Here is an 18,823-nt window from a genome sequence, read left to right as displayed (position 1 = left end):
CTTAGGATTTGGCCAATTTTAGCTGATATCAAAAGAAAAAAAACAGGACTAAGTGCAGCCTAAAGGAATTCGTTCAAAGTGTCGTCCATGCTTTCGTAGTGGTGGTTCTCCCACAGCCCCACTGGCCCTGCGCAGTCGTCCTCGTTAGTATAGTGGACAGTATCTCCGCCTGTCACGCGGAAGACCGGGGTTCGATTCCCCGACGGGGAGAAAGGTGATTTTCTTGCGCTATGTAGATTTGCAAAACAATTCGCTTCGCAAACCGTGTCAGCTGTTGGAGAAACGTGTTTTAAAGTGAATGCGTTGGCCGGGAATCGAACCCGGGTCAACTGCTTGGAAGGCAGCTATGCTCACCACTATACCACCAACGCCACAGCGGGCGGAAGCTGGACGTAGGCCGTTTGCACGAACGTCATTGCTTGAAGTCCTATTATGATCCGCGTTAAGCCGTGGCTGCCCCTCCAGGCTGTTTGGGTTCTCCGTAATGTCGAAGTGCCATGTCACTGTCCACCATGACCCGAACGGCAGACTGTCTGTTTGGCCAGCGGCTGGTTTCTGTAGTGTAGTGGTTATCACGTTTGCCTAACACGCGAAAGGTCCCCGGATCGATGCCGGGCGGAAACGCAAGGCTTACTAAAGCCAGGATTAGCGTCTCTTCTCTTTGCTACCTGTTTAATCCTTGTCTTGACTTGTGTGGCTTTTATTTTCCAAATAAAAGCAATGCGGCTGCCCCTCCAGTCTGTTTGGGTTCTCCGGAATGTCGAAGTGCCATGTGACTGTCCACCATGAGCCGAACGGGAGACTGTCTGTTTGCTCAGCGGCTGGTTTCTGTAGTGTAGTGGTTATCACGTTCGCCTCACACGCGAAAGGTCCCCGGATCGATGCCGGGCAGAAACACAAGGCGCGTCTCTTCTCTTTGCTAGCCGTTTAATCCTCGTCTTGACCTCTGTGGCTTTTATTTTCAAGGTCTTAGGATTTGGCCAATTTTAGCTGATATCAAAAGAAAAAAAACAGGACTAAGTGCAGCCTAAAGGAATTCGTTCAAAGTGTCGTCCATGCTTTCGTAGTGGTGGTTCTCCCACAGCCCCACTGGCCCTGCGCAGTCGTCCTCGTTAGTATAGTGGACAGTATCTCCGCCTGTCACGCGGAAGACCGGGGTTCGATTCCCCGACGGGGAGAAAGGTGATTTTCTTGCGCTATGTAGATTTGCAAAACAATTCGCTTCGCAAACCGTGGCAGCTGTTGGAGAAACGTGTTTTAAAGTGAATGCGTTGGCCGGCAATCGAACCCGGGTCAACTGCTTGGAAGGCAGCTATGCTCACCACTATACCACCAACGCCACAGCGGGCGGAAGCTGGACCTAGGCCGTTTGCACGAACGTCATTGCTTGAAGTCCTATTATGATCCGCGTTAAGCCGTGGCTGCCCCTCCAGGCTGTTTGGGTTCTCCGTAATGTCGAAGTGCCATGTCACTGTCCACCATGACCCGAACGGCAGACTGTCTGTTTGGCCAGCGGCTGGTTTCTGTAGTGTAGTTGTTATCACGTTTGCCTAACACGCGAAAGGTCCCCGGATCGATGCCGGGCGGAAACGCAAGGCTTACTAAAGCCAGGATTAGCGTCTCTTCTCTTTGCTACCTGTTTAATCCTCGTCTTGACTTGTGTGGCTTTTATTTTCCAAATAAAAGCAATGCGGCTGCCCCTCCAGTCTGTTTGGGTTCTCCGGAATGTCGAAGTGCCATGTGACTGTCCACCATGAGCCGAACGGGAGACTGTCTGTTTGCTCAGCGGCTGGTTTCTGTAGTGTAGTGGTTATCACGTTCGCCTCACACGCGAAAGGTCCCCGGATCGATGCCGGGCAGAAACACAAGGCGCGTCTCTTCTCTTTGCTAGCCGTTTAATCCTCGTCTTGACCTCTGTGGCTTTTATTTTCAAGGTCTTAGGATTTGGCCAATTTTAGCTGATATCAAAAGAAAAAAAACAGGACTAAGTGCAGCCTAAAGGAATTCGTTCAAAGTGTCGTCCATGCTTTCGTAGTGGTGGTTCTCCCACAGCCCCACTGGCCCTGCGCAGTCGTCCTCGTTAGTATAGTGGACAGTATCTCCGCCTGTCACGCGGAAGACCGGGGTTCGATTCCCCGACGGGGAGAAAGGTGATTTTCTTGCGCTATGTAGATTTGCAAAACAATTCGCTTCGCAAACCGTGGCAGCTGTTGGAGAAACGTGTTTTAAAGTGAATGCGTTGGCCGGCAATCGAACCCGGGTCAACTGCTTGGAAGGCAGCTATGCTCACCACTATACCACCAACGCCACAGCGGGCGGAAGCTGGACCTAGGCCGTTTGCACGAACGTCATTGCTTGAAGTCCTATTATGATCCGCGTTAAGCCGTGGCTGCCCCTCCAGGCTGTTTGGGTTCTCCGTAATGTCGAAGTGCCATGTCACTGTCCACCATGACCCGAACGGCAGACTGTCTGTTTGGCCAGCGGCTGGTTTCTGTAGTGTAGTGGTTATCACGTTTGCCTAACACGCGAAAGGTCCCCGGATCGATGCCGGGCGGAAACGCAAGGCTTACTAAAGCCAGGATTAGCGTCTCTTCTCTTTGCTACCTGTTTAATCCTCGTCTTGACTTGTGTGGCTTTTATTTTCCAAATAAAAGCAATGCGGCTGCCCCTCCAGTCTGTTTGGGTTCTCCGGAATGTCGAAGTGCCATGTGACTGTCCACCATGAGCCGAACGGGAGACTGTCTGTTTGCTCAGCGGCTGGTTTCTGTAGTGTAGTGGTTATCACGTTCGCCTCACACGCGAAAGGTCCCCGGATCGATGCCGGGCAGAAACACAAGGCGCGTCTCTTCTCTTTGCTAGCCGTTTAATCCTCGTCTTGACCTCTGTGGCTTTTATTTTCAAGGTCTTAGGATTTGGCCAATTTTAGCTGATATCAAAAGAAAAAAAACAGGACTAAGTGCAGCCTAAAGGAATTCGTTCAAAGTGTCGTCCATGCTTTCGTAGTGGTGGTTCTCCCACAGCCCCACTGGCCCTGCGCAGTCGTCCTCGTTAGTATAGTGGACAGTATCTCCGCCTGTCACGCGGAAGACCGGGGTTCGATTCCCCGACGGGGAGAAAGGTGATTTTCTTGCGCTATGTAGATTTGCAAAACAATTCGCTTCGCAAACCGTGTCAGCTGTTGGAGAAACGTGTTTTAAAGTGAATGCGTTGGCCGGGAATCGAACCCGGGTCAACTGCTTGGAAGGCAGCTATGCTCACCACTATACCACCAACGCCACAGCGGGCTGAAGCTGGACCTAGGCCGTTTGCACGAACGTCATTGCTTGAAGTCCTATTATGATCCGCGTTAAGCCGTGGCTGCCCCTCCAGGCTGTTTGGGTTCTCCGTAATGTCGAAGTGCCATGTCACTGTCCACCATGACCCGAACGGCAGACTGTCTGTTTGGCCAGCGGCTGGTTTCTGTAGTGTAGTGGTTATCACGTTTGCCTAACACGCGAAAGGTCCCCGGATCGATGCCGGGCGGAAACGCAAGGCTTACTAAAGCCAGGATTAGCGTCTCTTCTCTTTGCTACCTGTTTAATCCTCGTCTTGACTTGTGTGGCTTTTATTTTCCAAATAAAAGCAATGCGGCTGCCCCTCCAGTCTGTTTGGGTTCTCCGGAATGTCGAAGTGCCATGTGACTGTCCACCATGAGCCGAACGGGAGACTGTCTGTTTGCTCAGCGGCTGGTTTCTGTAGTGTAGTGGTTATCACGTTCGCCTCACACGCGAAAGGTCCCCGGATCGATGCCGGGCAGAAACACAAGGCGCGTCTCTTCTCTTTGCTAGCCGTTTAATCCTCGTCTTGACCTCTGTGGCTTTTATTTTCAAGGTCTTAGGATTTGGCCAATTTTAGCTGATATCAAAAGAAAAAAAACAGGACTAAGTGCAGCCTAAAGGAATTCGTTCAAAGTGTCGTCCATGCTTTCGTAGTGGTGGTTCTCCCACAGCCCCACTGGCCCTGCGCAGTCGTCCTCGTTAGTATAGTGGACAGTATCTCCGCCTGTCACGCGGAAGACCGGGGTTCGATTCCCCGACGGGGAGAAAGGTGATTTTCTTGCGCTATGTAGATTTGCAAAACAATTCGCTTCGCAAACCGTGTCAGCTGTTGGAGAAACGTGTTTTAAAGTGAATGCGTTGGCCGGGAATCGAACCCGGGTCAACTGCTTGGAAGGCAGCTATGCTCACCACTATACCACCAACGCCACAGCGGGCTGAAGCTGGACCTAGGCCGTTTGCACGAACGTCATTGCTTGAAGTCCTATTATGATCCGCGTTAAGCCGTGGCTGCCCCTCCAGGCTGTTTGGGTTCTCCGTAATGTCGAAGTGCCATGTCACTGTCCACCATGACCCGAACGGCAGACTGTCTGTTTGGCCAGCGGCTGGTTTCTGTAGTGTAGTTGTTATCACGTTTGCCTAACACGCGAAAGGTCCCCGGATCGATGCCGGGCGGAAACGCAAGGCTTACTAAAGCCAGGATTAGCGTCTCTTCTCTTTGCTACCTGTTTAATCCTCGTCTTGACTTGTGTGGCTTTTATTTTCCAAATAAAAGCAATGCGGCTGCCCCTCCAGTCTGTTTGGGTTCTCCGGAATGTCGAAGTGCCATGTGACTGTCCACCATGAGCCGAACGGGAGACTGTCTGTTTGCTCAGCGGCTGGTTTCTGTAGTGTAGTGGTTATCACGTTCGCCTCACACGCGAAAGGTCCCCGGATCGATGCCGGGCAGAAACACAAGGCGCGTCTCTTCTCTTTGCTAGCCGTTTAATCCTCGTCTTGACCTCTGTGGCTTTTATTTTCAAGGTCTTAGGATTTGGCCAATTTTAGCTGATATCAAAAGAAAAAAAACAGGACTAAGTGCAGCCTAAAGGAATTCGTTCAAAGTGTCGTCCATGCTTTCGTAGTGGTGGTTCTCCCACAGCCCCACTGGCCCTGCGCAGTCGTCCTCGTTAGTATAGTGGACAGTATCTCCGCCTGTCACGCGGAAGACCGGGGTTCGATTCCCCGACGGGGAGAAAGGTGATTTTCTTGCGCTATGTAGATTTGCAAAACAATTCGCTTCGCAAACCGTGGCAGCTGTTGGAGAAACGTGTTTTAAAGTGAATGCGTTGGCCGGGAATCGAACCCGGGTCAACTGCTTGGAAGGCAGCTATGCTCACCACTATACCACCAACGCCACAGCGGGCTGAAGCTGGACCTAGGCCGTTTGCACGAACGTCATTGCTTGAAGTCCTATTATGATCCGCGTTAAGCCGTGGCTGCCCCTCCAGGCTGTTTGGGTTCTCCGTAATGTCGAAGTGCCATGTCACTGTCCACCATGACCCGAACGGCAGACTGTCTGTTTGGCCAGCGGCTGGTTTCTGTAGTGTAGTGGTTATCACGTTTGCCTAACACGCGAAAGGTCCCCGGATCGATGCCGGGCGGAAACGCAAGGCTTACTAAAGCCAGGATTAGCGTCTCTTCTCTTTGCTACCTGTTTAATCCTCGTCTTGACTTGTGTGGCTTTTATTTTCCAAATAAAAGCAATGCGGCTGCCCCTCCAGTCTGTTTGGGTTCTCCGGAATGTCGAAGTGCCATGTGACTGTCCACCATGAGCCGAACGGGAGACTGTCTGTTTGCTCAGCGGCTGGTTTCTGTAGTGTAGTGGTTATCACGTTCGCCTCACACGCGAAAGGTCCCCGGATCGATGCCGGGCAGAAACACAAGGCGCGTCTCTTCTCTTTGCTAGCCGTTTAATCCTCGTCTTGACCTCTGTGGCTTTTATTTTCAAGGTCTTAGGATTTGGCCAATTTTAGCTGATATCAAAAGAAAAAAAACAGGACTAAGTGCAGCCTAAAGGAATTCGTTCAAAGTGTCGTCCATGCTTTCGTAGTGGTGGTTCTCCCACAGCCCCACTGGCCCTGCGCAGTCGTCCTCGTTAGTATAGTGGACAGTATCTCCGCCTGTCACGCGGAAGACCGGGGTTCGATTCCCCGACGGGGAGAAAGGTGATTTTCTTGCGCTATGTAGATTTGCAAAACAATTCGCTTCGCAAACCGTGGCAGCTGTTGGAGAAACGTGTTTTAAAGTGAATGCGTTGGCCGGCAATCGAACCCGGGTCAACTGCTTGGAAGGCAGCTATGCTCACCACTATACCACCAACGCCACAGCGGGCGGAAGCTGGACCTAGGCCGTTTGCACGAACGTCATTGCTTGAAGTCCTATTATGATCCGCGTTAAGCCGTGGCTGCCCCTCCAGGCTGTTTGGGTTCTCCGTAATGTCGAAGTGCCATGTCACTGTCCACCATGACCCGAACGGCAGACTGTCTGTTTGGCCAGCGGCTGGTTTCTGTAGTGTAGTGGTTATCACGTTTGCCTAACACGCGAAAGGTCCCCGGATCGATGCCGGGCGGAAACGCAAGGCTTACTAAAGCCAGGATTAGCGTCTCTTCTCTTTGCTACCTGTTTAATCCTCGTCTTGACTTGTGTGGCTTTTATTTTCCAAATAAAAGCAATGCGGCTGCCCCTCCAGTCTGTTTGGGTTCTCCGGAATGTCGAAGTGCCATGTGACTGTCCACCATGAGCCGAACGGGAGACTGTCTGTTTGCTCAGCGGCTGGTTTCTGTAGTGTAGTGGTTATCACGTTCGCCTCACACGCGAAAGGTCCCCGGATCGATGCCGGGCAGAAACACAAGGCACGTCTCTTCTCTTTGCTAGCCGTTTAATCCTCGTCTTGACCTCTGTGGCTTTTATTTTCAAGGTCTTAGGATTTGGCCAATTTTAGCTGATATCAAAAGAAAAAAAACAGGACTAAGTGCAGCCTAAAGGAATTCGTTCAAAGTGTCGTCCATGCTTTCGTAGTGGTGGTTCTCCCACAGCCCCACTGGCCCTGCGCAGTCGTCCTCGTTAGTATAGTGGACAGTATCTCCGCCTGTCACGCGGAAGACCGGGGTTCGATTCCCCGACGGGGAGAAAGGTGATTTTCTTGCGCTATGTAGATTTGCAAAACAATTCGCTTCGCAAACCGTGTCAGCTGTTGGAGAAACGTGTTTTAAAGTGAATGCGTTGGCCGGGAATCGAACCCGGGTCAACTGCTTGGAAGGCAGCTATGCTCACCACTATACCACCAACGCCACAGCGGGCTGAAGCTGGACCTAGGCCGTTTGCACGAACGTCATTGCTTGAAGTCCTATTATGATCCGCGTTAAGCCGTGGCTGCCCCTCCAGGCTGTTTGGGTTCTCCGTAATGTCGAAGTGCCATGTCACTGTCCACCATGACCCGAACGGCAGACTGTCTGTTTGGCCAGCGGCTGGTTTCTGTAGTGTAGTGGTTATCACGTTTGCCTAACACGCGAAAGGTCCCCGGATCGATGCCGGGCGGAAACGCAAGGCTTACTAAAGCCAGGATTAGCGTCTCTTCTCTTTGCTACCTGTTTAATCCTCGTCTTGACTTGTGTGGCTTTTATTTTCCAAATAAAAGCAATGCGGCTGCCCCTCCAGTCTGTTTGGGTTCTCCGGAATGTCGAAGTGCCATGTGACTGTCCACCATGAGCCGAACGGGAGACTGTCTGTTTGCTCAGCGGCTGGTTTCTGTAGTGTAGTGGTTATCACGTTCGCCTCACACGCGAAAGGTCCCCGGATCGATGCCGGGCAGAAACACAAGGCGCGTCTCTTCTCTTTGCTAGCCGTTTAATCCTCGTCTTGACCTCTGTGGCTTTTATTTTCAAGGTCTTAGGATTTGGCCAATTTTAGCTGATATCAAAAGAAAAAAAACAGGACTAAGTGCAGCCTAAAGGAATTCGTTCAAAGTGTCGTCCATGCTTTCGTAGTGGTGGTTCTCCCACAGCCCCACTGGCCCTGCGCAGTCGTCCTCGTTAGTATAGTGGACAGTATCTCCGCCTGTCACGCGGAAGACCGGGGTTCGATTCCCCGACGGGGAGAAAGGTGATTTTCTTGCGCTATGTAGATTTGCAAAACAATTCGCTTCGCAAACCGTGTCAGCTGTTGGAGAAACGTGTTTTAAAGTGAATGCGTTGGCCGGGAATCGAACCCGGGTCAACTGCTTGGAAGGCAGCTATGCTCACCACTATACCACCAACGCCACAGCGGGCTGAAGCTGGACCTAGGCCGTTTGCACGAACGTCATTGCTTGAAGTCCTATTATGATCCGCGTTAAGCCGTGGCTGCCCCTCCAGGCTGTTTGGGTTCTCCGTAATGTCGAAGTGCCATGTCACTGTCCACCATGACCCGAACGGCAGACTGTCTGTTTGGCCAGCGGCTGGTTTCTGTAGTGTAGTTGTTATCACGTTTGCCTAACACGCGAAAGGTCCCCGGATCGATGCCGGGCGGAAACGCAAGGCTTACTAAAGCCAGGATTAGCGTCTCTTCTCTTTGCTACCTGTTTAATCCTCGTCTTGACTTGTGTGGCTTTTATTTTCCAAATAAAAGCAATGCGGCTGCCCCTCCAGTCTGTTTGGGTTCTCCGGAATGTCGAAGTGCCATGTGACTGTCCACCATGAGCCGAACGGGAGACTGTCTGTTTGCTCAGCGGCTGGTTTCTGTAGTGTAGTGGTTATCACGTTCGCCTCACACGCGAAAGGTCCCCGGATCGATGCCGGGCAGAAACACAAGGCGCGTCTCTTCTCTTTGCTAGCCGTTTAATCCTCGTCTTGACCTCTGTGGCTTTTATTTTCAAGGTCTTAGGATTTGGCCAATTTTAGCTGATATCAAAAGAAAAAAAACAGGACTAAGTGCAGCCTAAAGGAATTCGTTCAAAGTGTCGTCCATGCTTTCGTAGTGGTGGTTCTCCCACAGCCCCACTGGCCCTGCGCAGTCGTCCTCGTTAGTATAGTGGACAGTATCTCCGCCTGTCACGCGGAAGACCGGGGTTCGATTCCCCGACGGGGAGAAAGGTGATTTTCTTGCGCTATGTAGATTTGCAAAACAATTCGCTTCGCAAACCGTGGCAGCTGTTGGAGAAACGTGTTTTAAAGTGAATGCGTTGGCCGGCAATCGAACCCGGGTCAACTGCTTGGAAGGCAGCTATGCTCACCACTATACCACCAACGCCACAGCGGGCGGAAGCTGGACCTAGGCCGTTTGCACGAACGTCATTGCTTGAAGTCCTATTATGATCCGCGTTAAGCCGTGGCTGCCCCTCCAGGCTGTTTGGGTTCTCCGTAATGTCGAAGTGCCATGTCACTGTCCACCATGACCCGAACGGCAGACTGTCTGTTTGGCCAGCGGCTGGTTTCTGTAGTGTAGTGGTTATCACGTTTGCCTAACACGCGAAAGGTCCCCGGATCGATGCCGGGCGGAAACGCAAGGCTTACTAAAGCCAGGATTAGCGTCTCTTCTCTTTGCTACCTGTTTAATCCTCGTCTTGACTTGTGTGGCTTTTATTTTCCAAATAAAAGCAATGCGGCTGCCCCTCCAGTCTGTTTGGGTTCTCCGGAATGTCGAAGTGCCATGTGACTGTCCACCATGAGCCGAACGGGAGACTGTCTGTTTGCTCAGCGGCTGGTTTCTGTAGTGTAGTGGTTATCACGTTCGCCTCACACGCGAAAGGTCCCCGGATCGATGCCGGGCAGAAACACAAGGCGCGTCTCTTCTCTTTGCTAGCCGTTTAATCCTCGTCTTGACCTCTGTGGCTTTTATTTTCAAGGTCTTAGGATTTGGCCAATTTTAGCTGATATCAAAAGAAAAAAAACAGGACTAAGTGCAGCCTAAAGGAATTCGTTCAAAGTGTCGTCCATGCTTTCGTAGTGGTGGTTCTCCCACAGCCCCACTGGCCCTGCGCAGTCGTCCTCGTTAGTATAGTGGACAGTATCTCCGCCTGTCACGCGGAAGACCGGGGTTCGATTCCCCGACGGGGAGAAAGGTGATTTTCTTGCGCTATGTAGATTTGCAAAACAATTCGCTTCGCAAACCGTGTCAGCTGTTGGAGAAACGTGTTTTAAAGTGAATGCGTTGGCCGGGAATCGAACCCGGGTCAACTGCTTGGAAGGCAGCTATGCTCACCACTATACCACCAACGCCACAGCGGGCTGAAGCTGGACCTAGGCCGTTTGCACGAACGTCATTGCTTGAAGTCCTATTATGATCCGCGTTAAGCCGTGGCTGCCCCTCCAGGCTGTTTGGGTTCTCCGTAATGTCGAAGTGCCATGTCACTGTCCACCATGACCCGAACGGCAGACTGTCTGTTTGGCCAGCGGCTGGTTTCTGTAGTGTAGTGGTTATCACGTTTGCCTAACACGCGAAAGGTCCCCGGATCGATGCCGGGCGGAAACGCAAGGCTTACTAAAGCCAGGATTAGCGTCTCTTCTCTTTGCTACCTGTTTAATCCTCGTCTTGACTTGTGTGGCTTTTATTTTCCAAATAAAAGCAATGCGGCTGCCCCTCCAGTCTGTTTGGGTTCTCCGGAATGTCGAAGTGCCATGTGACTGTCCACCATGAGCCGAACGGGAGACTGTCTGTTTGCTCAGCGGCTGGTTTCTGTAGTGTAGTGGTTATCACGTTCGCCTCACACGCGAAAGGTCCCCGGATCGATGCCGGGCAGAAACACAAGGCGCGTCTCTTCTCTTTGCTAGCCGTTTAATCCTCGTCTTGACCTCTGTGGCTTTTATTTTCAAGGTCTTAGGATTTGGCCAATTTTAGCTGATATCAAAAGAAAAAAAACAGGACTAAGTGCAGCCTAAAGGAATTCGTTCAAAGTGTCGTCCATGCTTTCGTAGTGGTGGTTCTCCCACAGCCCCACTGGCCCTGCGCAGTCGTCCTCGTTAGTATAGTGGACAGTATCTCCGCCTGTCACGCGGAAGACCGGGGTTCGATTCCCCGACGGGGAGAAAGGTGATTTTCTTGCGCTATGTAGATTTGCAAAACAATTCGCTTCGCAAACCGTGTCAGCTGTTGGAGAAACGTGTTTTAAAGTGAATGCGTTGGCCGGGAATCGAACCCGGGTCAACTGCTTGGAAGGCAGCTATGCTCACCACTATACCACCAACGCCACAGCGGGCTGAAGCTGGACCTAGGCCGTTTGCACGAACGTCATTGCTTGAAGTCCTATTATGATCCGCGTTAAGCCGTGGCTGCCCCTCCAGGCTGTTTGGGTTCTCCGTAATGTCGAAGTGCCATGTCACTGTCCACCATGACCCGAACGGCAGACTGTCTGTTTGGCCAGCGGCTGGTTTCTGTAGTGTAGTGGTTATCACGTTTGCCTAACACGCGAAAGGTCCCCGGATCGATGCCGGGCGGAAACGCAAGGCTTACTAAAGCCAGGATTAGCGTCTCTTCTCTTTGCTACCTGTTTAATCCTCGTCTTGACTTGTGTGGCTTTTATTTTCCAAATAAAAGCAATGCGGCTGCCCCTCCAGTCTGTTTGGGTTCTCCGGAATGTCGAAGTGCCATGTGACTGTCCACCATGAGCCGAACGGGAGACTGTCTGTTTGCTCAGCGGCTGGTTTCTGTAGTGTAGTGGTTATCACGTTCGCCTCACACGCGAAAGGTCCCCGGATCGATGCCGGGCAGAAACACAAGGCGCGTCTCTTCTCTTTGCTAGCCGTTTAATCCTCGTCTTGACCTCTGTGGCTTTTATTTTCAAGGTCTTAGGATTTGGCCAATTTTAGCTGATATCAAAAGAAAAAAAACAGGACTAAGTGCAGCCTAAAGGAATTCGTTCAAAGTGTCGTCCATGCTTTCGTAGTGGTGGTTCTCCCACAGCCCCACTGGCCCTGCGCAGTCGTCCTCGTTAGTATAGTGGACAGTATCTCCGCCTGTCACGCGGAAGACCGGGGTTCGATTCCCCGACGGGGAGAAAGGTGATTTTCTTGCGCTATGTAGATTTGCAAAACAATTCGCTTCGCAAACCGTGGCAGCTGTTGGAGAAACGTGTTTTAAAGTGAATGCGTTGGCCGGCAATCGAACCCGGGTCAACTGCTTGGAAGGCAGCTATGCTCACCACTATACCACCAACGCCACAGCGGGCTGAAGCTGGACCTAGGCCGTTTGCACGAACGTCATTGCTTGAAGTCCTATTATGATCCGCGTTAAGCCGTGGCTGCCCCTCCAGGCTGTTTGGGTTCTCCGTAATGTCGAAGTGCCATGTCACTGTCCACCATGACCCGAACGGCAGACTGTCTGTTTGGCCAGCGGCTGGTTTCTGTAGTGTAGTGGTTATCACGTTTGCCTAACACGCGAAAGGTCCCCGGATCGATGCCGGGCGGAAACGCAAGGCTTACTAAATCCAGGATTAGCGTCTCTTCTCTTTGCTACCTGTTTAATCCTCGTCTTGACTTGTGTGGCTTTTATTTTCCAAATAAAAGCAATGCGGCTGCCCCTCCAGTCTGTTTGGGTTCTCCGGAATGTCGAAGTGCCATGTGACTGTCCACCATGAGCCGATCGGGAGACTGTCTGTTTGCTCAGCGGCTGGTTTCTGTAGTGTAGTGGTTATCACGTTCGCCTCACACGCGAAAGGTCCCCGGATCGATGCCGGGCAGAAACACAAGGCGCGTCTCTTCTCTTTGCTAGCCGTTTAATCCTCGTCTTGACCTCTGTGGCTTTTATTTTCAAGGTCTTAGGATTTGGCCAATTTTAGCTGATATCAAAAGAAAAAAAACAGGACTAAGTGCAGCCTAAAGGAATTCGTTCAAAGTGTCGTCCATGCTTTCGTAGTGGTGGTTCTCCCACAGCCCCACTGGCCCTGCGCAGTCGTCCTCGTTAGTATAGTGGACAGTATCTCCGCCTGTCACGCGGAAGACCGGGGTTCGATTCCCCGACGGGGAGAAAGGTGATTTTCTTGCGCTATGTAGATTTGCAAAACAATTCGCTTCGCAAACCGTGGCAGCTGTTGGAGAAACGTGTTTTAAAGTGAATGCGTTGGCCGGCAAACGAACCCGGGTCAACTGCTTGGAAGGCAGCTATGCTCACCACTATACCACCAACGCCACAGCGGGCTGAAGCTGGACCTAGGCCGTTGGCACGAACGTCATTGCTTGAAGTCCTATTATGATCCGCGTTAAGCCGTGGCTGCCCCTCCAGGCTGTTTGGGTTCTCCGTAATGTCGAAGTGCCATGTCACTGTCCACCATGACCCGAACGGCAGACTGTCTGTTTGGCCAGCGGCTGGTTTCTGTAGTGTAGTGGTTATCACGTTTGCCTAACACGCGAAAGGTCCCCGGATCGATGCCGGGCGGAAACGCAAGGCTTACTAAAGCCAGGATTAGCGTCTCTTCTCTTTGCTACCTGTTTAATCCTCGTCTTGACTTGTGTGGCTTTTATTTTCCAAATAAAAGCAATGCGGCTGCCCCTCCAGTCTGTTTGGGTTCTCCGGAATGTCGAAGTGCCATGTGACTGTCCACCATGAGCCGAACGGGAGACTGTCTGTTTGCTCAGCGGCTGGTTTCTGTAGTGTAGTGGTTATCACGTTCGCCTCACACGCGAAAGGTCCCCGGATCGATGCCGGGCAGAAACACAAGGCGCGTCTCTTCTCTTTGCTAGCCGTTTAATCCTCGTCTTGACCTCTGTGGCTTTTATTTTCAAGGTCTTAGGATTTGGCCAATTTTAGCTGATATCAAAAGAAAAAAAACAGGACTAAGTGCAGCCTAAAGGAATTCGTTCAAAGTGTCGTCCATGCTTTCGTAGTGGTGGTTCTCCCACAGCCCCACTGGCCCTGCGCAGTCGTCCTCGTTAGTATAGTGGACAGTATCTCCGCCTGTCACGCGGAAGACCGGGGTTCGATTCCCCGACGGGGAGAAAGGTGATTTTCTTGCGCTATGTAGATTTGCAAAACAATTCGCTTCGCAAACCGTGGCAGCTGTTGGAGAAACGTGTTTTAAAGTGAATGCGTTGGCCGGCAATCGAACCCGGGTCAACTGCTTGGAAGGCAGCTATGCTCACCACTATACCACCAACGCCACAGCGGGCGGAAGCTGGACCTAGGCCGTTTGCACGAACGTCATTGCTTGAAGTCCTATTATGATCCGCGTTAAGCCGTGGCTGCCCCTCCAGGCTGTTTGGGTTCTCCGTAATGTCGAAGTGCCATGTCACTGTCCACCATGACCCGAACGGCAGACTGTCTGTTTGGCCAGCGGCTGGTTTCTGTAGTGTAGTTGTTATCACGTTTGCCTAACACGCGAAAGGTCCCCGGATCGATGCCGGGCGGAAACGCAAGGCTTACTAAAGCCAGGATTAGCGTCTCTTCTCTTTGCTACCTGTTTAATCCTCGTCTTGACTTGTGTGGCTTTTATTTTCCAAATAAAAGCAATGCGGCTGCCCCTCCAGTCTGTTTGGGTTCTCCGGAATGTCGAAGTGCCATGTGACTGTCCACCATGAGCCGAATGGGAGACTGTCTGTTTGCTCAGCGGCTGGTTTCTGTAGTGTAGTGGTTATCACGCTCGCCTCACACGCGAAAGGTCCCCGGATCGATGCCGGGCAGAAACACAAGGCGCGTCTCTTCTCTTTGCTAGCCGTTTAATCCTCGTCTTGACCTCTGTGGCTTTTATTTTCAAAGTCTTAGGATTTGGCCAATTTTAGCTGATATCAAAAGAAAAAAAACAGGACTAAGTGCAGCCTAAAGGAATTCGTTCAAAGTGTCGTCCATGCTTTCGTAGTGGTGGTTCTCCCACAGCCCCACTGGCCCTGCGCAGTCGTCCTCGTTAGTATAGTGGACAGTATCTCCACCTGTCACGCGGAAGACCGGGGTTCGATTCCCCGACGGGGAGAAAGTTGATTTTCTTGCGCTATGTAGATTTGCAAAACAATTCGCTTCGCAAACCGTGGCAGCTGTTGGAGAAACGTGTTTTAAAGTGAATGCGTTGGCCGGCAATCGAACCCGGGTCAACTGCTTGGAAGGCAGCTATGCTCACCACTATACCACCAACGCCACAGCGGGCGGAAGCTGGACCTAGGCCGTTTGCACGAACGTCATTGCTTGAAGTCCTATTATGATCCGCGTTAAGCCGTGGCTGCCCCTCCAGGCTGTTTGGGTTCTCCGTAATGTCGAAGTGCCATGTCACTGTCCACCATGACCCGAACGGCAGACTGTCTGTTTGGCCAGCGGCTGGTTTCTGTAGTGTAGTTGTTATCACGTTTGCCTAACACGCGAAAGGTCCCCGGATCGATGCCGGGCGGAAACGCAAGGCTTACTAAAGCCAGGATTAGCGTCTCTTCTCTTTGCTACCTGTTTAATCCTCGTCTTGACTTGTGTGGCTTTTATTTTCCAAATAAAAGCAATGCGGCTGCCCCTCCAGTCTGTTTGGGTTCTCCGGAATGTCGAAGTGCCATGTGACTGTCCACCATGAGCCGAACGGGAGACTGTCTGTTTGCTCAGCGGCTGGTTTCTGTAGTGTAGTGGTTATCACGTTCGCCTCACACGCGAAAGGTCCCCGGATCGATGCCGGGCAGAAACACAAGGCGCGTCTCTTCTCTTTGCTAGCCGTTTAATCCTCGTCTTGACCTCTGTGGCTTTTATTTTCAAGGTCTTAGGATTTGGCCAATTTTAGCTGATATCAAAAGAAAAAAAACAGGACTAAGTGCAGCCTAAAGGAATTCGTTCAAAGTGTCGTCCATGCTTTCGTAGTGGTGGTTCTCCCACAGCCCCACTGGCCCTGCGCCGTCGTCCTCGTTAGTATAGTGGACAGTATCTCCGCCTGTCACGCGGAAGACCGGGGTTCGATTCCCCGACGGGGAGAAAGGTGATTTTCTTGCGCTATGTAGATTTGCAAAACAATTCGCTTCGCAAACCGTGGCAGCTGTTGGAGAAACGTGTTTTAAAGTGAATGCGTTGGCCGGCAATCGAACCCGGGTCAACTGCTTGGAAGGCAGCTATGCTCACCACTATACCACCAACGCCACAGCGGGCGGAAGCTGGACCTAGGCCGTTTGCACGAACGTCATTGCTTGAAGTCCTATTATGATCCGCGTTAAGCCGTGGCTGCCCCTCCAGGCTGTTTGGGTTCTCCGTAATGTCGAAGTGCCATGTCACTGTCCACCATGACCCGAACGGCAGACTGTCTGTTTGGCCAGCGGCTGGTTTCTGTAGTGTAGTTGTTATCACGTTTGCCTAACACGCGAAAGGTCCCCGGATCGATGCCGGGCGGAAACGCAAGGCTTACTAAAGCCAGGATTAGCGTCTCTTCTCTTTGCTACCTGTTTAATCCTCGTCTTGACTTGTGTGGCTTTTATTTTCCAAATAAAAGCAATGCGGCTGCCCCTCCAGTCTGTTTGGGTTCTCCGGAATGTCGAAGTGCCATGTGACTGTCCACCATGAGCCGAATGGGAGACTGTCTGTTTGCTCAGCGGCTGGTTTCTGTAGTGTAGTGGTTATCACGCTCGCCTCACACGCGAAAGGTCCCCGGATCGATGCCGGGCAGAAACACAAGGCGCGTCTCTTCTCTTTGCTAGCCGTTTAATCCTCATCTTGACCTCTGTGGCTTTTATTTTCAAGGTCTTAGGATTTGGCCAATTTTAGCTGATATCAAAAGAAAAAAAACAGGACTAAGTGCAGCCTAAAGGAATTCGTTCAAAGTGTCGTCCATGCTTTCGTAGTGGTGGTTCTCCCACAGCCCCACTGGCCCTGCGCAGTCGTCCTCGTTAGTATAGTGGACAGTATCTCCGCCTGTCACGCGGAAGACCGGGGTTCGATTCCCCGACGGGGAGAAAGGTGATTTTCTTGCGCTATGTAGATTTGCAAAACAATTCGCTTCGCAAACCGTGGCAGCTGTTGGAGAAACGTGTTTTAAAGTGAATGCGTTGGCCGGCAATCGAACCCGGGTCAACTGCTTGGAAGGCAGCTATGCTCACCACTATACCACCAACGCCACAGCGGGCGGAAGCTGGACCTAGGCCGTTTGCACGAACGTCATTGCTTGAAGTCCTATTATGATCCGCGTTAAGCCGTGGCTGCCCCTCCAGGCTGTTTGGGTTCTCCGTAATGTCGAAGTGCCATGTCACTGTCCACCATGACCCGAACGGCAGACTGTCTGTTTGGCCAGCGGCTGGTTTCTGTAGTGTAGTTGTTATCACGTTTGCCTAACACGCGAAAGGTCCCCGGATCGATGCCGGGCGGAAACGCAAGGCTTACTAAAGCCAGGATTAGCGTCTCTTCTCTTTGCTACCTGTTTAATCCTCGTCTTGACTTGTGTGGCTTTTATTTTCCAAATAAAAGCAATGCGGCTGCCCCTCCAGTCTGTTTGGGTTCTCCGGAATGTCGAAGTGCCATGTGACTGTCCACCATGAGCCGAACGGGAGACTGTCTGTTTGCTCAGCGGCTGGTTTCTGTAGTGTAGTGGTTATCACGCTCGCCTCACACGCGAAAGGTCCCCGGATCGATGCCGGGCAGAAACACAAGGCGCGTCTCTTCTCTTTGCTAGCCGTTTAATCCTCGTCTTGACCTCTGTGGCTTTTATTTTCAAGGTCTTAGGATTTGGCCAATTTTAGCTGATATCAAAAGAAAAAAAACAGGACTAAGTGCAGCCTAAAGGAATTCGTTCAAAGTGTCGTCCATGCTTTCGTAGTGGTGGTTCTCCCACAGCCCCACTGGCCCTGCGCAGTCGTCCTCGTTAGTATAGTGGACTGTATCTCCACCTGTCACGCGGAAGACCGGGGTTCGATTCCCCGACGGGGAGAAAGGTGATTTTCTTGCGCTATGTAGATTTGCAAAACAATTCGCTTTGCAAACCGTGGCAGCTGTTGGAGAAACGTGTTTTAAAGTGAATGCGTTGGCCGGGAATCGAACCCGGGTCAACTGCTTGGAAGGCAGCTATGCTCACCACTATACCACCAACGCCACAGCAGGCGGAAGCTGGACCTAGGCCGTTTGCACGAACGTCATTGCTTGAAGTCCTATTATGATCCGCGTTAAGCCGTGGCTGCCCCTCCAGGCTGTTTGGGTTCTCCGTAATGTCGAAGTGCCATGTCACTGTCCACCATGACCCGAACGGCAGACTGTCTGTTTGGCCAGCGGCTGGTTTCTGTAGTGTAGTGGTTATCACGTTTGCCTAACACGCGAAAGGTCCCCGGATCGATGCCGGGCGGAAACGCAAGGCTTACTAAAGCCAGGATTAGCGTCTCTTCTCTTTGCTACCTGTTTAATCCTCGTATTGACTTGTGTGGCTTTTATTTTCCAAATAAAAGCAATGCGGCTGCCCCTCCAGTCTGTTTGGGTTCTCCGGAATGTCGAAGTGCCATGTGACTGTCCACCATGAGCCGAACGGGAGACTGTCTGTTTGCTCAGTGGCTGGTTTCTGTAGTGTAGTGGTTATCACGTTCGCCTCACACGCGAAAGGTCCCCGGATCGATGCCAGGCAGAAACACAAGGCGCGTCTCTTCTCTTTGCTAGCCGTTTAATCCTCGTCTTGACCTCTGTGGCTTTTATTTTCAAGGTCTTAGGATTTGGCCAATTTTAGCTGATATCAAAAGAAAAAAAACAGGACTAAGTGCAGCCTAAAGGAATTCGTTCAAAGTGTCGTCCATGCTTTCGTAGTGGTGGTTCTCCCACAGCCCCACTGGCCCTGCGCAGTCGTCCTCGTTAGTATAGTGGACAGTATCTCCGCCTGTCACGCGGAAGACCGGGGTTCGATTCCCCGATGGGGAGAAAGGTGATTTTCTTGCGCTATGTAGATTTGCAAAACAATTCGCTTCGCAAACCGTGGCAGCTGTTGGAGAAACGTGTTTTAAAGTGAATGCGTTGGCCGGGAATCGAACCCGGGTCAAATGCTTGGAAGGCAGCTATGCTCACCATTATACCACCAACGCCACAGCGGGCGGAAGCTGGACCTAGGCCGATTGCACGAACGTCATTGCTTGAAGTCCTAT

The 18,823-nt window shown here is 51.6% G+C and overlaps 42 non-coding genes across 42 annotated transcripts; 32 read left to right on the top strand and 10 right to left on the bottom strand.

Annotated features, from left to right (window-relative positions):
• Positions 1 to 138: 138 nt before the first annotated feature.
• Positions 139 to 210, top strand: trnad-guc (transfer RNA aspartic acid (anticodon GUC)). Its single transcript has one exon. It is a non-coding gene; the product is annotated as a tRNA-Asp (tRNA).
• Positions 211 to 299: 89 nt separating this feature from the next.
• Positions 300 to 371, bottom strand: trnag-ucc (transfer RNA glycine (anticodon UCC)). Its single transcript has one exon. It is a non-coding gene; the product is annotated as a tRNA-Gly (tRNA).
• A 453-nt stretch (positions 372 to 824) lies between these two features.
• On the top strand, positions 825 to 897 carry trnav-cac (transfer RNA valine (anticodon CAC)). Its single transcript has one exon. It is a non-coding gene; the product is annotated as a tRNA-Val (tRNA).
• Positions 898 to 1,106: 209 nt separating this feature from the next.
• On the top strand, positions 1,107 to 1,178 carry trnad-guc (transfer RNA aspartic acid (anticodon GUC)). The gene has a single exon. It is a non-coding gene; the product is annotated as a tRNA-Asp (tRNA).
• Positions 1,179 to 1,792: 614 nt separating this feature from the next.
• On the top strand, positions 1,793 to 1,865 carry trnav-cac (transfer RNA valine (anticodon CAC)). Its single transcript has one exon. It is a non-coding gene; the product is annotated as a tRNA-Val (tRNA).
• A 209-nt stretch (positions 1,866 to 2,074) lies between these two features.
• On the top strand, positions 2,075 to 2,146 carry trnad-guc (transfer RNA aspartic acid (anticodon GUC)). The gene has a single exon. It is a non-coding gene; the product is annotated as a tRNA-Asp (tRNA).
• Positions 2,147 to 2,760: 614 nt separating this feature from the next.
• trnav-cac (transfer RNA valine (anticodon CAC)) lies at positions 2,761 to 2,833 on the top strand. The gene has a single exon. It is a non-coding gene; the product is annotated as a tRNA-Val (tRNA).
• A 209-nt stretch (positions 2,834 to 3,042) lies between these two features.
• On the top strand, positions 3,043 to 3,114 carry trnad-guc (transfer RNA aspartic acid (anticodon GUC)). The gene has a single exon. It is a non-coding gene; the product is annotated as a tRNA-Asp (tRNA).
• An 89-nt stretch (positions 3,115 to 3,203) lies between these two features.
• trnag-ucc (transfer RNA glycine (anticodon UCC)) lies at positions 3,204 to 3,275 on the bottom strand. The gene has a single exon. It is a non-coding gene; the product is annotated as a tRNA-Gly (tRNA).
• A 453-nt stretch (positions 3,276 to 3,728) lies between these two features.
• On the top strand, positions 3,729 to 3,801 carry trnav-cac (transfer RNA valine (anticodon CAC)). Its single transcript has one exon. It is a non-coding gene; the product is annotated as a tRNA-Val (tRNA).
• Positions 3,802 to 4,010: 209 nt separating this feature from the next.
• Positions 4,011 to 4,082, top strand: trnad-guc (transfer RNA aspartic acid (anticodon GUC)). The gene has a single exon. It is a non-coding gene; the product is annotated as a tRNA-Asp (tRNA).
• Positions 4,083 to 4,171: 89 nt separating this feature from the next.
• On the bottom strand, positions 4,172 to 4,243 carry trnag-ucc (transfer RNA glycine (anticodon UCC)). The gene has a single exon. It is a non-coding gene; the product is annotated as a tRNA-Gly (tRNA).
• A 453-nt stretch (positions 4,244 to 4,696) lies between these two features.
• On the top strand, positions 4,697 to 4,769 carry trnav-cac (transfer RNA valine (anticodon CAC)). Its single transcript has one exon. It is a non-coding gene; the product is annotated as a tRNA-Val (tRNA).
• Positions 4,770 to 4,978: 209 nt separating this feature from the next.
• On the top strand, positions 4,979 to 5,050 carry trnad-guc (transfer RNA aspartic acid (anticodon GUC)). Its single transcript has one exon. It is a non-coding gene; the product is annotated as a tRNA-Asp (tRNA).
• An 89-nt stretch (positions 5,051 to 5,139) lies between these two features.
• On the bottom strand, positions 5,140 to 5,211 carry trnag-ucc (transfer RNA glycine (anticodon UCC)). The gene has a single exon. It is a non-coding gene; the product is annotated as a tRNA-Gly (tRNA).
• Positions 5,212 to 5,664: 453 nt separating this feature from the next.
• On the top strand, positions 5,665 to 5,737 carry trnav-cac (transfer RNA valine (anticodon CAC)). The gene has a single exon. It is a non-coding gene; the product is annotated as a tRNA-Val (tRNA).
• A 209-nt stretch (positions 5,738 to 5,946) lies between these two features.
• Positions 5,947 to 6,018, top strand: trnad-guc (transfer RNA aspartic acid (anticodon GUC)). Its single transcript has one exon. It is a non-coding gene; the product is annotated as a tRNA-Asp (tRNA).
• Positions 6,019 to 6,632: 614 nt separating this feature from the next.
• On the top strand, positions 6,633 to 6,705 carry trnav-cac (transfer RNA valine (anticodon CAC)). The gene has a single exon. It is a non-coding gene; the product is annotated as a tRNA-Val (tRNA).
• Positions 6,706 to 6,914: 209 nt separating this feature from the next.
• Positions 6,915 to 6,986, top strand: trnad-guc (transfer RNA aspartic acid (anticodon GUC)). The gene has a single exon. It is a non-coding gene; the product is annotated as a tRNA-Asp (tRNA).
• Positions 6,987 to 7,075: 89 nt separating this feature from the next.
• trnag-ucc (transfer RNA glycine (anticodon UCC)) lies at positions 7,076 to 7,147 on the bottom strand. The gene has a single exon. It is a non-coding gene; the product is annotated as a tRNA-Gly (tRNA).
• Positions 7,148 to 7,600: 453 nt separating this feature from the next.
• trnav-cac (transfer RNA valine (anticodon CAC)) lies at positions 7,601 to 7,673 on the top strand. The gene has a single exon. It is a non-coding gene; the product is annotated as a tRNA-Val (tRNA).
• A 209-nt stretch (positions 7,674 to 7,882) lies between these two features.
• trnad-guc (transfer RNA aspartic acid (anticodon GUC)) lies at positions 7,883 to 7,954 on the top strand. The gene has a single exon. It is a non-coding gene; the product is annotated as a tRNA-Asp (tRNA).
• An 89-nt stretch (positions 7,955 to 8,043) lies between these two features.
• trnag-ucc (transfer RNA glycine (anticodon UCC)) lies at positions 8,044 to 8,115 on the bottom strand. The gene has a single exon. It is a non-coding gene; the product is annotated as a tRNA-Gly (tRNA).
• Positions 8,116 to 8,568: 453 nt separating this feature from the next.
• On the top strand, positions 8,569 to 8,641 carry trnav-cac (transfer RNA valine (anticodon CAC)). The gene has a single exon. It is a non-coding gene; the product is annotated as a tRNA-Val (tRNA).
• Positions 8,642 to 8,850: 209 nt separating this feature from the next.
• Positions 8,851 to 8,922, top strand: trnad-guc (transfer RNA aspartic acid (anticodon GUC)). The gene has a single exon. It is a non-coding gene; the product is annotated as a tRNA-Asp (tRNA).
• A 614-nt stretch (positions 8,923 to 9,536) lies between these two features.
• On the top strand, positions 9,537 to 9,609 carry trnav-cac (transfer RNA valine (anticodon CAC)). The gene has a single exon. It is a non-coding gene; the product is annotated as a tRNA-Val (tRNA).
• Positions 9,610 to 9,818: 209 nt separating this feature from the next.
• On the top strand, positions 9,819 to 9,890 carry trnad-guc (transfer RNA aspartic acid (anticodon GUC)). The gene has a single exon. It is a non-coding gene; the product is annotated as a tRNA-Asp (tRNA).
• Positions 9,891 to 9,979: 89 nt separating this feature from the next.
• trnag-ucc (transfer RNA glycine (anticodon UCC)) lies at positions 9,980 to 10,051 on the bottom strand. The gene has a single exon. It is a non-coding gene; the product is annotated as a tRNA-Gly (tRNA).
• Positions 10,052 to 10,504: 453 nt separating this feature from the next.
• On the top strand, positions 10,505 to 10,577 carry trnav-cac (transfer RNA valine (anticodon CAC)). The gene has a single exon. It is a non-coding gene; the product is annotated as a tRNA-Val (tRNA).
• A 209-nt stretch (positions 10,578 to 10,786) lies between these two features.
• Positions 10,787 to 10,858, top strand: trnad-guc (transfer RNA aspartic acid (anticodon GUC)). Its single transcript has one exon. It is a non-coding gene; the product is annotated as a tRNA-Asp (tRNA).
• An 89-nt stretch (positions 10,859 to 10,947) lies between these two features.
• On the bottom strand, positions 10,948 to 11,019 carry trnag-ucc (transfer RNA glycine (anticodon UCC)). Its single transcript has one exon. It is a non-coding gene; the product is annotated as a tRNA-Gly (tRNA).
• A 453-nt stretch (positions 11,020 to 11,472) lies between these two features.
• On the top strand, positions 11,473 to 11,545 carry trnav-cac (transfer RNA valine (anticodon CAC)). Its single transcript has one exon. It is a non-coding gene; the product is annotated as a tRNA-Val (tRNA).
• A 209-nt stretch (positions 11,546 to 11,754) lies between these two features.
• trnad-guc (transfer RNA aspartic acid (anticodon GUC)) lies at positions 11,755 to 11,826 on the top strand. Its single transcript has one exon. It is a non-coding gene; the product is annotated as a tRNA-Asp (tRNA).
• A 614-nt stretch (positions 11,827 to 12,440) lies between these two features.
• Positions 12,441 to 12,513, top strand: trnav-cac (transfer RNA valine (anticodon CAC)). Its single transcript has one exon. It is a non-coding gene; the product is annotated as a tRNA-Val (tRNA).
• Positions 12,514 to 12,722: 209 nt separating this feature from the next.
• On the top strand, positions 12,723 to 12,794 carry trnad-guc (transfer RNA aspartic acid (anticodon GUC)). The gene has a single exon. It is a non-coding gene; the product is annotated as a tRNA-Asp (tRNA).
• Positions 12,795 to 13,408: 614 nt separating this feature from the next.
• Positions 13,409 to 13,481, top strand: trnav-cac (transfer RNA valine (anticodon CAC)). The gene has a single exon. It is a non-coding gene; the product is annotated as a tRNA-Val (tRNA).
• A 209-nt stretch (positions 13,482 to 13,690) lies between these two features.
• trnad-guc (transfer RNA aspartic acid (anticodon GUC)) lies at positions 13,691 to 13,762 on the top strand. The gene has a single exon. It is a non-coding gene; the product is annotated as a tRNA-Asp (tRNA).
• Positions 13,763 to 15,344: 1,582 nt separating this feature from the next.
• trnav-cac (transfer RNA valine (anticodon CAC)) lies at positions 15,345 to 15,417 on the top strand. The gene has a single exon. It is a non-coding gene; the product is annotated as a tRNA-Val (tRNA).
• Positions 15,418 to 15,626: 209 nt separating this feature from the next.
• trnad-guc (transfer RNA aspartic acid (anticodon GUC)) lies at positions 15,627 to 15,698 on the top strand. Its single transcript has one exon. It is a non-coding gene; the product is annotated as a tRNA-Asp (tRNA).
• Positions 15,699 to 16,594: 896 nt separating this feature from the next.
• On the top strand, positions 16,595 to 16,666 carry trnad-guc (transfer RNA aspartic acid (anticodon GUC)). Its single transcript has one exon. It is a non-coding gene; the product is annotated as a tRNA-Asp (tRNA).
• Positions 16,667 to 17,723: 1,057 nt separating this feature from the next.
• Positions 17,724 to 17,795, bottom strand: trnag-ucc (transfer RNA glycine (anticodon UCC)). Its single transcript has one exon. It is a non-coding gene; the product is annotated as a tRNA-Gly (tRNA).
• Positions 17,796 to 18,691: 896 nt separating this feature from the next.
• trnag-ucc (transfer RNA glycine (anticodon UCC)) lies at positions 18,692 to 18,763 on the bottom strand. The gene has a single exon. It is a non-coding gene; the product is annotated as a tRNA-Gly (tRNA).
• Between the last annotated feature and the right edge of the window lie 60 nt (positions 18,764 to 18,823).

The sequence above is a fragment of the Hoplias malabaricus genome, chromosome 15, assembly GCF_029633855.1.
Source record: "Hoplias malabaricus isolate fHopMal1 chromosome 15, fHopMal1.hap1, whole genome shotgun sequence".
NCBI classification, from domain to species: Eukaryota; Metazoa; Chordata; class Actinopteri; order Characiformes; family Erythrinidae; genus Hoplias; species Hoplias malabaricus.
The sequence above is the reverse complement of the archived record's forward strand: the minus strand, read 5'-3'. Positions and strand labels throughout refer to the sequence as shown.